General features: G+C 40.1%; 1 protein-coding gene and 1 long non-coding RNA gene across 3 annotated transcripts in view; both read left to right on the top strand.

Moving 5' to 3' along the window:
• SYT5 (synaptotagmin 5) overlaps positions 1-16,245 on the top strand; it is a 211,694-nt gene that overhangs the window by 101,549 nt on the left and 93,900 nt on the right. The window lies entirely within an intron of this gene.
• Positions 2,677-3,372, top strand: LOC142107010 (uncharacterized). Its single transcript, XR_012679844.1, has 2 exons — positions 2,677-3,122; positions 3,246-3,372. It is a non-coding gene; the product is annotated as an uncharacterized LOC142107010 (long non-coding RNA).

The raw sequence follows: 16,245 nt of genomic DNA, 5'->3' as shown, positions 1-16,245 counted from the left end.
CTTAGTGGTGTAGAGCAGCGGTGGCCAACCTGTGGCCCTAGAGCCACATGTAGCTCTTTGAGCTTTGAAATGTGGCTCCTGTCTAGGAGCATCAACAAGTGTAGTTGTCCAGGCGCCGACAGGGGTAGATTGGAAAATATACAGCTCCTCGACTGACCGAGAGCAGCCACGTCTTGTGACTTCCTCTGGACAAGGCAGAGAGGCCACAGTGTCACAGACAATCCAATCAGGGAAGGAGGAGGAAAGAGTGTAGTGTGCTCTTCCTCCTTCCTCTGTGCAGGCAAGTAAGGGCACGTGAGATCTGGTGGCATGTGAAGAGGCTGAGGGGCATGTAAGGAGATGTGATGGCATATGTGTAGTTCTGTAGACAAGGGGGGGGGGGTTGATTGGCATCTATGGAGTATATGAGAAGGACTGATGTCATGTATGGGTATTTAAGGGGCATGTGGTGAGATCTAGTGGCACATGGGAAGGATTTTATGATTATTCTGAGCATTTTGGCAATGTGTTGGATATTTTGTTTTTTTCAACATACTGTAAACTATGTTATATTTTCGATGTATTTGTTTACGGTATGTATGCGCATGTTTATACTGGGTAGATGTATATGCACAGACATAGAAAAGGTAAAGTTGTCTCTTTGCAGTACCTATAGATATTGTTTGGCTCTTGGCCTATGACTGGTTGGTCACCCCTGGTGTGGAGACTGTGGGGAGTGTGTCAAAATTCTCTGTACAGTAGATGTGTAAAATGTTTGTGCTATAATAATAAATAGAAATAATAATAAAATGAGAGAAAATTCCTCATGGCACATGTGAATTTACACTTATTTGCATAAGTTGCCATGTATGTTGTCATGCTTGATTCTGCTAATGTGTATTATTAATGGAGATGGCTGAGTTAAAGGCCTGAATTGTATATATTTGCAACATTTCCCAGATAATAAATGCTATTCTTAAAATCCAGTTACATCGTTGCTGTAAAGTCCATTCTAGTCAAACTGGAGTTTGGTCAAGCGTTTGCTGGGTTGATGCTTTTAAGGTCCTATACCCACTGGCGTTTGATTTGCCTTAAAAAAATGCCAATAAAACAATGTCAAACTAACGCATTTGATCTGCAGTTGTAATTGCTGTTTTACTCTCGTTGAGAAGGTTCATCATCATCATCATAATTTATTTATATAGCGCCAACATATTCCGTAGTTACAATTGAGGACAAACATAGTAAACTAATAAACAAACTGGGTAAAACAGACAAAGAGGTGAGAAGGCCCTGCTCGAAAGCTTACAATCTATTGGACAATGGGAGTTTGACACATGAGGTTAAGTCTACATTTGCAGTCGGCCCAGCCAGACTGCAAAAGTGACTCATAAGCTAGATGATCCTGTCACACAACAATGTTGGTACAAGGGGTAGTTGTATAACAGGTGGTAATAGGGTAATGTAGTGAGGTTAAGAGGGTGGTTGAGGAATATTATAAGCTTGTCTGAAGAGGTGGGTTTTCAGAGAATGCTTGAAAGCTTGTAGACTAGAGGAGAGTCTTATTGTGCGAGGGAGAGAATTCCATAGAGTGGGTGCAGCCCGGAAAAAGTCCTGTAATCGGGAGTGGGAGGATGTAATGAGTGTGGATGAGAGACGCAGATCTTGTGCAGAGCGGAGTTGCCTATTTGGGAGACATTTTGTGACAAGAGAGGAGATGTATGTTGGTGCAGCTTTGTTGCAGGATGATTAGGCTTCCTCAATGCATTAATTTGTGGTTAAAGCAATTGAATGGTGCAGGAAGCTTTTGGAAAAACGAAACAATGCTGTATGCTAACAGATGAGAGTAATGGTGGTTTCTAGGTTCAACCCTTTACCATGTGTTCCACTAGAATTAGAAATTCTAGTACAATGCACAAATTGACACCAGTAGATATGAGCTCTAGTTTAACTGCTTCTCATCCCACTCAATGGTCAGCATTGCTGCTGGGGTCATGAGTTTAATGCTGTGTAGACTTTGTACATTCTCCCTTTGTGTGTGTGGGTTTCCTTCCTTAATACAAAAACATAATGATAGGTTAATTGGCTGCTGACTACAATGTAAACTTCAATGGGGCAGGAACTGATGTGAATGATGAATATTCTCTGTACACTGCTGTGTAATATGGTGGTACTATAAACATAAACAATGATGATAATAATAAGAACAACTCAATATTTTACCAGATTTCATACACATAGAGCAAATGTAATTATTGTATTATACTTTATATAACGCCAACAGTAAAGGGTATTTCTGAGTAAACTAAAGGGTGAAGATAAATGATATAACCTTTACAGTTTTCACAGACACTGAAAACATGCCAGATAAAACCTTAATATAATTTATGCATTTTAATTTCAACTGGTATTAGTAGCCTGTTATTTTACTCTCAACTAATATTTATAAAATATAATCTAAGTACTCATATAACACAATAAAGGGACCACACCTATTTGACATTTGAAGTGACCCCACCCCTATGACTAAATTGGGCACGCCCAAATGAAAAGTTAAAAAGACCACACCCATTTAACCAGACCACACCCAAACCCAGCCCATATGACTTCATAAACCTGTCAATCACATGACACAGTAGTCTCAGGATATAAAAAAGGGACTGGGAGCCCACAAGTCATTTGCCTTCAGCCAGGGGCAGAGGGGGGGAGTGAATTGCCTTCAGCCAGGAGCAGAGGGGACGGGGAATGCACAAAAAAATTTGCCTTCAGCCAGGAGCAGAGGGGACGGGGAATGCACAAAAAAAATTTGCCTTCAGCCAGGAGCAGAGGGGACGGGGAATGCACAAAAAAATTTGCCTTCAGCCAGGAGCAGAGGGGACGGGGAATGCACAAAAAAATTTGCCTTCAGCCAGAAGCAGAGGGGACGGGGAATGCATAAAAAAATTTGCCTTCAGCCAGGAGCAGAGGGGACGAGGAGCTCAATACTCTTTTGCCTTCAGCCAGGAGCAGAGGGGACGGGGAGCACAAAAAGAATTGCCTTCAGCCGGAAACAGAGGGGATTGGGGGTCAACACCTCAATTGCCGTCAGCCAGGAGAAGAGGGTACTGGGCGCCCACAAGAAAATTGCACAGGCACAATGAGAGGTAAATATAATGTTCCAGCTACTTTGTGTACACTATAGTCTTGACCAATGATGCACAAGATTTACATGGGGCTATAGACAATATAGATGCAATCTAATAAACTATTATTTTTCATTGCTGCAGGTTACAGACGCAGACGTGACCTCCATGGCTACTAGTGGACCTGCCCATAGAAAAATTGGATAAGCTGATAAGTTAGGATAACATAGATCATTAAGATAAGTTAGCAAAATAAATAGAAGAAACAGAATTTCGTCTCCTGTGATCTTTTATTAGTTAAGGGGGTCATTTAATGTACATGAAAAATGCACGTGTAGTGGTTAGGAAACAGCAAGCAAAATCACCTTAAAATGATTTGGTGAATGAGCCACCTCTTAAGTTTTATTCTTGGTTGGTGTCGTCATACCACATTTTGTTATTGGTGAAGCATAATTAAAAACACTGGCTGTTTGTGGAGGGGTCTGTGTCTGTCTGTGTCTGTGTTTGTGTGTGTGTAGCAGAATGTTCTGGACAACCTTCGTGTGTGTATGTGTGTGTGTATTATCATGAATTTCAATTTAATTGTGTGTGTATGTGTGCTGTAATTGTACACTTCTCAACAACAGTGTGCTTGTGCTGGTAAACCTGAAAATTGTTGCATGTTATTTTATGTTTGATCTAATAAAATAATCATTGTATTGTGTGTGGGGAAATTGCAAGGTAATTGATACAATCTACAATCAAAAGCTGTGATTGGCTGTAAAAGACTGCAGCGGATGTAGCTGACTATAAAAGGCACATCAATCAAAATAAGAAAAAAAGTTAAGGTACGTTTTAATAAACACCATAGAGGATGTCAGGTATATAGCATATCCAGAATTATGTGCTCCAGAAATTATGGGGCTCCTTTACATACTGAGCCACTGGAGTTGCTTAAACATATCTCCGTTTTCATTGTTCCAATCTAATCATGTGTGATGTTGTGACTCATACCTGCTTTAACTTTCATATTCTATTTTCAGATGTGTCTAATCTTAGTTAATCCTTTTAAATCTACACATCAAATTAAATACATTGTGATGGTCAAGAGGCAGCATCATATACAAGTGCTATATCTAGAACCCACTGCACATAATCTCAGTCGTCCAATTTGCTTTCTTGATTCCTGTTTTTATTACACTACTAGTCTATTTTATTGAATATTGAGTATAAAGCTGTCAGAGTGACAAAACAAAACTTTAGTGGACACAAAATGTGCTATTGAAAACCATACATTTGCAAATACTTTTATACATATAACCTTAGGGTTTGTGGTGATATGAGACATACAGACCACGCCAAGACTGTTTTCTCAGCTGGAAGTATTAAATAATTAATAATTTTTTGGGTGGCTGGCATAATTAAGAATAAAAGTCAAAACAAAAGTATAGCTATCCATGCTCGTGCTAATTGTCCTAATATACTGCATCTTCTTGACCTCAATGCCGGCCCAGATTTATAAAAAGAATACATAGGTTCTTATCTAGAGCTGCAAGTATTGGCAGGAAGACTCTGTACGGAGGGTGTAGATCTTTTTCTGTACTTCCTTCCACCAAAGACGCACCAGTCCTGCACCCAATGGCTGGCTCTGTTTTTTATAATAGTAGGGGCTTCCCTTGCCCGTGGTCTCCTTGTTCTAGTGGAAACCAAATCAGACTGTTGTCCTGCTATAGATCACAACTGATTTAACACTAGAGGGTAAATGTATCAAGCTGCAAGTTTCAGGTGGGTTTGAAAAGTGGAGATGTTGCCTATAGCAACCAATCAGATTGTAGCTATCACTTTATAGAATGCACTAAATAAATGATAACTAGAATCTGATTGGTTGCTATGGGCAACACCTCCACTTTTTCAAACCCGCAGCTTGACACATTTACCCCTAGGACTATATATTTTACAGTGGAAAATTTGTAACATCATTCAAAAATACTAAGGGGTCTAGTTATCATTTAATGGTGATGTAAAACTACGCTAATAAAATTAAAATGATAATTATTAATACAGATAAATATAGGTAACAGACTATAGTTATTTCTAGGGAACATAACTAATAAAGTGGATAAATAACCAGTTTAGGACATCATGACTATCATAATAGCAATGACTAACATAAATATAGCAACAAGGATCAGTAATATAGAATATGATAATGATAATACTAAAGACGCTTGATACGCTCTTTAAGATGTCAATTAAATTCAGAGATGATAACTGGCTGAAAGTACTATAAAAAGGTATCATTACCTACAATCAGGTTACCCCTTTGACCAAGCCTTCTTGGCGAAATGTACGTTGGGTATGACGGCTGTTTGCCGCCTATCGCTTGTATATTTAGAATGTTTGTTCCACTAAAACAACTTTTATATTAGCATTTGGACAGGATAAGAACTGAATCTATTCTACTTGTAGAGAGAGTCTAGTGAGTGTATTGAGAGACAGACACAAAATATTAGAGCCTGATTATCCAATTGGCTGGCTAGGCTGCCTCCTAGTGCATGAAACATTTCGGGTGGGGCGCAACATTTTTTGGGGTGCAAAATTGTGAAAGGAAGAGGTCTAAATTTAAATTAATTTTAAAGTAAAAGAGAATTGTTCTTCTCCAGAGTGAAAAGAAAACATGAAAGAAAAATGCAGTAAGGTTTTAATCTTGACATATTCCCATGGTAAAGACTGAAGACAATGAGCGCTGAGGATAATCAAGTAGGAGAGACAAGGACATCTTCACCCTCAGTAGCGCTCGTTCATGCCACTATCCTGTTATACAGTTCTGGTTTTGATGACAATAAAATGAGTGACAAAGATTGCAGAGGATGAGTTAATTTTTACCTAACGCGCATTAGTGAAAGACGTGGGGGCGCTATGAGCGTAATAGTCTAATGTGTCCTGAATCATTATTCAGCCCTTGCCAAATGTACGTTATATATTTAGAGAGAGTGCGGTCTGCCTTGTAAAATTGAAAGCCGCATCTGTGATAATCTACAAAACAGAAGTTAGTTGTGTAGTTGAATGTAAATACCATCCATATAAGTGATGCTCAAATGATGATTCTAGGTAACATCTTATCATATAGATGAACAGTTATCTTCCATACAAGAGTAGAACCCAGGGGCAAACGCAGGATTTTCAAGGGGGGGTTTCCTCCCCCCCTGAAAAAAAATATAGAGAGAGAGAGCTGCTGCGCATGCGCCCGCGATGCTGTACTGTACAGCAGCCACGGCGCTGTCAAAGAAGCACTCGCGGCAGTGCTGTATTGTAGTACAACGCAGCACCGCCGCGGACGCTTCTTTGACAGCGCCGCGGCTGCTGTACAGTACAGTGCTGCTGGTAGGGGCAATGTTTAGCGCCCATTCGTTCGCGGAGGGGAGGGGTTTCTGGAGAACCAGAAACCCCCCCTGCGTGCTCCCCTGGAACCGCTGTGTATATGAGACTATTACCATATGTTCAATGAGTTGATGAAAGTTGTGCCGTATATGTAGAAATAAAAAATGTCTCTATTGATAGCTATGGAAAGATTAATGCGGGGTACACTATATTTTACTCCTATAAAGAACTGCTGCCTCTGTTGAATTGTGGGATTTTGAGGACTTGATAAAATCTGCATGATGTAATCTCTCCTAACTATAAGAAATAATCGATGCAATTTGCACCTTATTTACATTACTATGATTCTTCCTACTTAAGGATGGAACAATCTGTATTTGGGACAAACATCAATAAGATCATTAAAATATATTGAGAATATTTACTAACCATTACACAGGTGATTCACTATGATAGACACATACAGAATGATAGTAATAATAAAGAGTGTGATATGATAAAACTACTCATTATCATAAATAGCATAGTGTATGTCTGGACAGCTGCAGTTAAGAATTATATTGAAGCACTTTACGCATATAATATAAGAGGTATAAATATAGCTCTATAAGGTTAATGAGAAAACCTCACTATAAAAATGATAAAAATTATAAATATATATATATATATATATATATATATATACATACACAGCTTATATACTGCTTATATACAGTCAGTGAATACAGTAAAACAATGCAGATGGTGTGGCTTGCTTCTATAGGTCCAGGCTTCAGGAGGGTCCAGTGTAATGCAGGTCATAGGCCAGTCAAACGAAAATATCCAAAGGTGGGGGACCACTTTCTTGGAGATGCATTCCGATTTTCCCAACAAGAATCCAGTTTAAACTAGTCTATTTACATTACACAGGCAATATCATTCTAATAATTTATTCCCTATCATCGATAACTAGAGCACGCTAAATGCAATCCCTTCGGTGATTGAACCGGACAACTGCAGATAAATAGGGGATTAGAATGATACCAGACATGATGTGTTTTTCTGTAACCTGAACCATAGATCTCACTAACATATATATAACATTATAACATTATAATATTTGAACATACATCTGCTACATTTCAGCATTAATAACTACGTGTTGCAACTACAATTAATGTGATTACAAATGTGTATATTCGTGTAAATGCGTGTGAATGTGTGTGATAAGTGTTACTTATGTTTCTCACTATTCTCACTTCTCAGAAGTTGTTGAAGTAGCACATTATTTGATGTTTCTCACTTCTCAGAAACAAAGTTTTGTTCCTATAAATTAAAAAAAGGTTTTCTCTTTGAACCCTAATTGTGTGTATGCAAATTACGTGCATTGATGACTGTGGATGAAGGCTGATCTTTTTGAAGATAAAAGGAAATGAATGGAGACACAAATTTAAAGTTCATATAAACCATATAAAAAGGTGAAGTGAATGAAGACACAAGTCTAAAAAAATGCACTAATCATATGACTTTATTGATAAAGATATACATATATAATGTATATGTAATATAACAGATATAAAATATGATTATCATACAATAAATATAGACTTTTATGTTTTAGACATTATATTTCGGCCCCACTTGAAGGTCTGGCTTAAATTTTTAATGGAGCACTTTATCTCTCTATCTGTTGTCACTTCTCTTATCTTTATTTTAAATATTTCACCGTTATAGGCCTGGAGAATGTAAAGACTTAAACATATAACTTTTGAAAATTATTATTAAAAGTGGTTTTAATAAAATTTATTGCACCGGGTGCCTTCTTTTGTCACCTTTTAGTCTTGTGATAAATATGTCCCTATAAAGTTGGAAGAGCACCCCATCTTATCTACTATATAAATGCCTAGTGGCGTGTGTGAAAAAAAAAAAAACCAAGCTGCAGCGCCACCTGCTAGGCAGAGTTATACACTGACCTATATATTTCTTGAAGGAGAAGTGACAGTTGGGAGTGGTTGGTGGTTGCCGGGGGTGACAGTGGGGAGTTTTTAACACCTTAAGTAGCTTGATGAAGGATGTGGCGATGAAGATAAAGGATGGGGTGATGGAGAAAAATGATGAGGTGGTGACATGTGGACAAAACCACGTTAAAAAAGGGCGCTTGCGTCGGGAAGTAACGCTCTTCCCCTGAGGAGGCCTGGGCTAGGCCCAAATGCATGACAAGAACCTTTTTAACACCTTAAGTAGCTTGATTTGACTAGAATGCATGAGTATCATGCACGTGTTAACTTGTTAAATATAAATAGCAATGAGTTGCTATATGAGATAACAGAGGAAAGTCCCTAACTAGTGCAGGCCTAGTGTTTCTCAGCTCTCCGGTAATACTGGCTGGTACAGAGCTGGATTAAGGCTTTGGGGGGCCCGGGGCACTTAAGATAGGGGGGCCCCTAAAATCTAAAATTACGAGCATAGTGTCTTTATTGGGTATAAGGCTGTAAGCATTGACACATCCTGCATTACGACACCTATAGCCCGCAGTACGACATTTACAGCTCTCCCAGAGGTCTTGCCTAGCTTGTCTGCACAAGAAAAGTCATTACTTCCACAAACTAAAATACTTCACATTAAAACAATCATCAAAACCCCCACATTAAAATGGGCATTGACACCACACATTAAAAATACAACTATACCACACACTAAAACTAGCAATGATACAGCACACTAAAATTAACAAAAAAAAATAAACATTGATAACATAACACCAATTTTGACACACACATATATATATATATATATATATATATATATATATATATATATAGTACTACAATTTTATTCAATATTTATTCAAAATTGCTAATGGGTGTGTTGATGCACCTGCATTGTTGTGTACACCATTGAACGGACACCAAAAATTAGGATTGTCCCACTAGAATCACAACATTTCACAGACTCTGCTGCTCTCTCCTACCTGTTCTTCTCACTTTCATCAACTGTGCTGCAGGTTTCTTTAGTTGCGGCTTGCCTGGATCCTGGAATGTTGGAGGACCTATTTGGAAAAAAAATGGATACATTTAGAAAATTACAGCCTGCCCCGGTGTTAAATCTGTACCATCCACAAATAATAATTAGGCCTTCCTCCAGCCCCAACATTAAAATAATAGTATTCATATTTAATAAATAAACCTATTTCCCTCCCTACAAACAGGTCCAGCAATAAATGAATAGTATTTGCAAAAATATACGTATTTCCCGAACCTGTCACTGCCATTAAATAATGCATAGGCACATTTAATAGAGACCTCATTCTCCCCAAACTCACCCCCAAACCACCCCATCTTAAATTAATAGTCCCCACTATTGTGCCTCTCTCGCGCACTTTTTCCTCATACTGTGCCTGTCTCCCCATTTTTCCTCAATCTGTGCCTCTCCCCTTTATTCTCATGCTATGCCCCCCCTTTTTCCTTTTTGTGCCTCTCTCCTCCCCTTATTCCTTACTGTGCCTCTCTCCATTTATTCCTTACTGTGCCTCTCTCCCCTTATTCCTTACTGTGCCTCTCTCCCCCTATTCCTTACTGTGCCTCTCTCCCCTTATTCCTTACTGTGCCTCTCTCCCCTTATTCCTTACTGTGCCTCTCTCCCCTTATTCCTTACTGTGCCTCTCTCCCCTTATTCCTTACTCTGCCTCTCTCCTCCCCTTATTCCTTACTGTGCCTCTCTCCCCTTATTCCTTACTGTGCCTCTCTCCCCTTATTTCTTACTCTGCCTCTCTCCTCCCCTTATTCCTTACTCTGCCTCTCTCCTCCCCTTATTCCTTACTGTGCCTCTCTCCTCCCCTTATTCCTTACTGTGCCTCTCTCCTCCCCTTATTCCTTACTGTGCCTCTCTCCTCCCCTTATTCCTTACTGTGCCTCTCTCCTCCCCTTATTCCTTACTGTGCCTCTCCCCCTTATTCCTTACTCTGCCTTTCTCATCTCCTTTTTCCTCATAGTTTGCCTTTCTGCTTAATTCCCTTTTTTCACTTACCTTTCTATTAGCTTTTCTTTTCTTCTCTTCTCTTCAGTCTCCTGTCTTCTTGCTTCCTCTCCGCGCTGCTCCTCACTGAATGACAGGCGTGACTTGATGACGTCACGCCTGTCATTCAGCATTAACAGAGCAGAGAGGAAGGAGGAGGGACGCCTGCGCGGCCGCGATTAGGTGAGTAAATCTCTAGTTTTTTTTTTTTGCTCCCCCACCAACAAAGAGGAATAGCCCAGAACCGTCAGCAAACCCCCCCCCGCCGCCGCCGCGAAAGTAACAAAAAAAATTATGGGCAGAGCTGTCAGACAGCAGGAGTAGGCTAGGTCATACAGGGGGGGAAGCCGCGGAGAGAGGGGGCCCGGAGCGGTTGCTGTCAGTTATAAACTGACAGCAGGAAAGTTCATGCAGCGGCGGGGGACCCTTGGAGAGAGGGGGGCCCGGGGCACGTGCCCCCTGTGCCCCCCCCTTAATCCGGCTATGGGCTGGTAGCGATAAGCCTGAACTTACCACTGCACCGAGCTAGTGCGGGAGCATATAAGACAGCGTTTTCATTGGCCCAGGGATTTATTAGATAGAGAAATGCCCTAAACCTGGCAAAAACAGGTTTCCTCCCTTTCTGAAATAGGCCCCCTTGGTTGTACTTCTGTGGGTGAAGCTTTCATCAGGGACAATACTTGTCTCCTTGAAGTTTATGTCACTATATTCCCTTTCTATAAACTCACTCACGATCACTTCATGGACATCATCCTCCACGGATGGCTGTCCATTGAAATGAAAAACTCAGCCACTCGGTTAAGCTCATCCATCAATGATAACATCACTTATCAGTGAGGAACTTATCCTTCCCAGTATCCTCCAGCAGCCTAATGTTGGCGGAGATTGGGTCCTATATGTCAAATGAAACAGAACACTTAACATACGAAGAGGCAAACGCAGGATTTGTAGAGGGGGAGGGGGTTTCCACACCACGTGACCAGCATGCATGGGGGCGTGGTTATAATTTTAGAAAGTACTTGGCTGCTCTCCAAATCTTCCTATCCCCACAATATACATGGGCAATGCTGCATGCACTACTCTTAGGTGCTCTCCCTTTTCAAGCAGAGCCATGTGAAGCAGGGGCAGGGTCCAGCCACCTCAATTATATAGTGCCCCAGGCTTGGAGTGGTGTTTCCAGGCACTAGGAACCCCCCCCTTGGTTTGCCTATGATACACAGTCAATGCAACATGCCCCCATCCTTCAGTTCTCTACCAGCTGCAATGACAGACAGCCTGGGCTAGTTTCCACTCTAACAGGGATATCATGAGTGTGGGATCCTCCTATATAATGGTATCCATCCCCAGGCTGGTGAGCACAGGACTGGTACATCTATAAGGGGGAACACAAAAACAGTGTGCCACTTCCTCTGAGAGGCTACCAGCTCTTCCTGATTCCCCTAAGCTGTGGGGCAAATAAAAAAAGTTGGCAGCACTGGAGTGGCAACTTTGCCACTCAACTGGTCCTATTATAATGGGCAATTGTTCCTAAGACCCCTGCTCATTAGGGTAAAAAAAAAAAATTTTTAGCGTGGTATCCCTGTTATAATGGAAACCAGTCTAGGCTGTCTCACGCTGGGCTGGTTAAGCATCTGATTATTTACCTTTATTTCATGGCACTTTACTTTTGCAATGGCCAAACAAAAGTGGAACTTAAAGACTGTATTGCTGGAACTTTGCGTCTCTGTGAAATGGTCTGTTCCATGCAACACTTAATTTGTGTCACATTTTGCTGCAATTTGACTCATCTTTACCAAAGACCTGCGGTGGAATCACTGGTAGTCTTACAGCAGGATAACTTCCTTTTTTTAAGGATTAGCTCATATTGCCAGACAAAATAAATAGTCTATGTTACTGTATTCGACTTGCTTGTCGTATTACAGTACTATTCTCACACGCAATTACAAAGCTTTAGAGTTACACAGTCCAAGGTCATGTCAACAGGTTTTGTGGTCAAAACAGACAATAAATAATAATCTAATTACTTTACCGGTAGATTTGTGACAGCCAGACCCACATGTATGTAGGTCAACTTATGGATTCCTTACTTTCTTTTAAATATTTATTAAAATAAACAGTTTGACACTCTAATTGTTTGCAAGGTTCTCCTGGAAAATGCAATGGTAACTTGTACAGTTGTAACAGAAAATGGAGAGAAGGAAACTTTTTGCGCTATCCGTTCCCACTCTAACATACAATAATGAACCAATATCTTCTTTTTAGATAATGTTGATTGCCATATAAAACGTAAAAACTTCACAACTTCAGGATATTCAATCCCCGCTATTAGAAATAGACTTACAATTAGTATAAGCCCGTGTTCCCGTAGCAGGTACTTGAAACGAGGAGACCTGATCTTGTCCGCCCGCTTTTCACATATGGTAACAATTAGAGTACTTCAGCAATCTCCCACATGTCTCGGACAGCACATTAAAAGAAAAATAAAGACATCTAGTGTACTACGTTTTAAAATTTAATACAAATACAACAGGGGGTGTGGTTACCCGTACCGGATAATTGAAAGAAAAGCGCATGGATAGTTAACGATGTTCTGGAGCTCCTAACCACAGCATTTTCTGACAATGATGTAAGATCACGAGAGAGGGTTCCCAGTCCGTCTGTTGTCCACTTCACCAACGCGTTTCAACTGTAATCAGTCTTTCACACCTTGAGAATGAGAAAGGGATAAATCAAGGTCGTCTGCACCTCTCTATCTGTACCACTTCTCTTGGAAAACTAATAAGCTCTTTTTAGTTTCAGTGTCATCCCTATGCGGATGATACCCACCTATCCTCTCTCCATCTCTCACCATCTGTGTTGGCCTGCGTTACTGACTTTCTACCAAGCCATCTCTGAAAACCCATCTCCCCAGGCTAGCCCAGTGTTGGCTAACCTGTGACACTCCAGGTGTTGTGAAACTACAAGTCCCAGCATGCTTTGCCAATATACAGCAGCTTATTGCTGGAAGTGTATGCTGGGACTTGTGGTTTCAAAACAGCTGGAGTGTGACAGGTTAGCCAACACTGGGCTAGCCTTTCAAATTCCTCAACCGCTGTCTTACCCTCCCTAGGGTACCCTAATACCTCCCTTTACACAGTTCACATAAGACTTGCACATGTTCTTTCTATACTCAGTCAACTTTCTGCCCAACATTGCTGTCTGTCTGGATCATATAGCCCACTAAGCACTTTCTACCATTGCATTCTGCCTGGACCAATATGCAATATGTAACCTCATATATCAACCCCCTATTGTCCTATAGATTGTAAGCTTCTGAGCACAATCCTCTTAACCCCCTGTCTGTCTGTAATACCCAGTCTGGATTTATTACTGCGTTGCTCCCAATTGTGAATCACTGCGGAATATGCTGGTGCTATATAAATACATGTTAATAATGCTAAAAAATAATACTATATTGAACTTATGATTGTAAATGCAATGTTTTTTTTACTGAATTAAGCAATGGTTAGCGTGGTGCCAAATTTTAAGAGTAACTTAAAGCAAGGGTGACATCAAAGTGTCCATATTATCCTCTTTTTCGTTTAATAACAGATTAATTGATTGGAGTGTAAAACACTGTACAGTAATTGCAATTAAAAGTAGTCAGTAATATGAGTGCCTATTGTCCACAAAGAGAATGCATGTTGGGGGACATATCAACGCGCATTTTTTATGCGATTTTACAACCACCATCAAACAGAGACGGTTTTCGAATACAAACCGCAGTCTTTATTAGACTACGGTTTGAATAAAATTGCATCCAATGTGTGGTGGTTTTAAAAGACCACTGGTGTGCACACCAAACTTCATGCAGAAACTGTTCGGGCCTTATTTAACCCTTTGTGATGCATCCTACTCAGGGGCAAATACTGGATTTTTAAGCATTTGCCCCAAACAACATATATATAGAGAGAGCTGCTGCACATGCGGCTGCGCATGCGCAGCAGCTCCATTTTGGCGATGCTGTACTGTACAGCAGCCGTGGCGCTGTCAAAGAAGCATCCGCTGCAGTGCTGTATTATAGTACAGTGCTTGTTCGTTCGCGGAGGGGAGGGGTTTCTGGAGAACCAGAAACTCCCCCTGTGCGCGCCCCTGCTACTTTAACTTGCATATATTTCTAAGTAACACCTTAGGGAGGCATATTATTTGTGCGTCCCATGGGCATGGTGCAAGTTTACATGTTAATGACAAGGACTATAACATTTGTGCCCTGAGTGCATCCACAATGGTTTTTGGTAATCACCGTGGACTCCTTGCAGCTGCTGCTGCAACTTCTGCCACCATGGAGAGCAAGTGTCCGAGCTCTTTGTAGAGCAGACAGCATGATGTCACTCAAATATACAGGGCACACAACTACTCCAAACTGGAGGATAAAAACCAGAGTGCCCATGCAGCACAACAGCAAAATAGTTCTTCAGAACCAGTGCCGGAAGGAGGTTTGGTTAATGTAAATAGGGAAGGACAGTCCTGTGTTCCAGGAGCCAACAGTCTCAAAATATCTACAATGACTAATTTACCTTTATTGGCTCCACCTCCCATTATCTCAATTCTTTCCAGAATACCACATCACTGGTTGCCACACAAAAATGCCTTATTATTGCTTTACCGCACAAACTATTCCAACAAGCAACTACAAGTGTTATTTTGCTGCTTTCTCCAGCTGTTGTTTAACACACCACTTAGATTGTAAGCTCATGTGTGCAAGGTCATCTTTACCTTCCGTTTCTTGTCATTGTACATAATTTGTATTATGATCCCCTTAACATACAGAGCTGTGTAATATGTTGGTTCTATAAACATAAAACATAATAATAATAATAATAATAATAAAAGTAATAATATAATAATAATCATAATAATAATAATAATAATAATAATAATATTACCACTATAAAGTTGTACATATTATAAGATTTGTGTCTAAACTTATTTTTGTGCCTATATATTTAGTCATCAACTGTAAATCTGGCAAATTTTCCTAGGCATCATGCTTAGAACGTGCGCGATTGACCAATTTCGCCAATAATGTTTTGCAAGTCACCTCTTGATACATTGCACTGTTTCTATGAATCCCGGGTCACAAAACTGGCCTTGTGGGCTTTCAATGCGCTTGATGCACTTTGACAAATCACACAGAAATTTTAAATTGGGGTTTTGGAAAAATCGCACTTTGATACATCTGCTGTGATGCATATGAAAATATAGCATTATAACTTATACTTATATGACATGAAAACTCTCTGTGTTCTAAACCTTTCATATTAATAGTCCCCCCCCCCCCCCCGCAAAGTAGAGGTGCTTCCAAATTTTACAGTACACTTCATTTTAAATGCAACTGAATGTTGCCTGTTTACTTGGTTTACAAGACATCTATTGTGATCGTGTATCCACAATATATATTGATAGAGTGACAGTGATATATTAGAAGCAGGAGCAGCACCTTTAACAAGAAGAATTGGAGAAAAAAAATAGCAACAGGCTGCCTTTAAGGCAATGTGGCACATTTGTGTATACAGTATACTGAAAGTCATCAAATCTTGGACCGGCCAGATAATGTCAACAGTTCTATTGACAAAGGAACATCAGATTTCTTATAACAGTTAAATAATAAGACAGAGGATCCTTTATTTAGTCATGACTTTGTGTAATGTAAAACAAAAGTGTCAGGTTATAGCACATTATAATATATTCCAAATTGATTTAAATGTAAGTCAATTGAAAGCACTTTGAAGAAGGGGCTCATGAAGCTTTG

The sequence above is a fragment of the Mixophyes fleayi genome, chromosome 11 (genome assembly GCF_038048845.1).
Source record: "Mixophyes fleayi isolate aMixFle1 chromosome 11, aMixFle1.hap1, whole genome shotgun sequence".
NCBI lineage: Eukaryota > Metazoa > Chordata > Amphibia > Anura > Limnodynastidae > Mixophyes > Mixophyes fleayi.
Note: the sequence above shows the minus strand (reverse complement) of the source record. Positions and strands in the feature narration are given on the sequence as shown.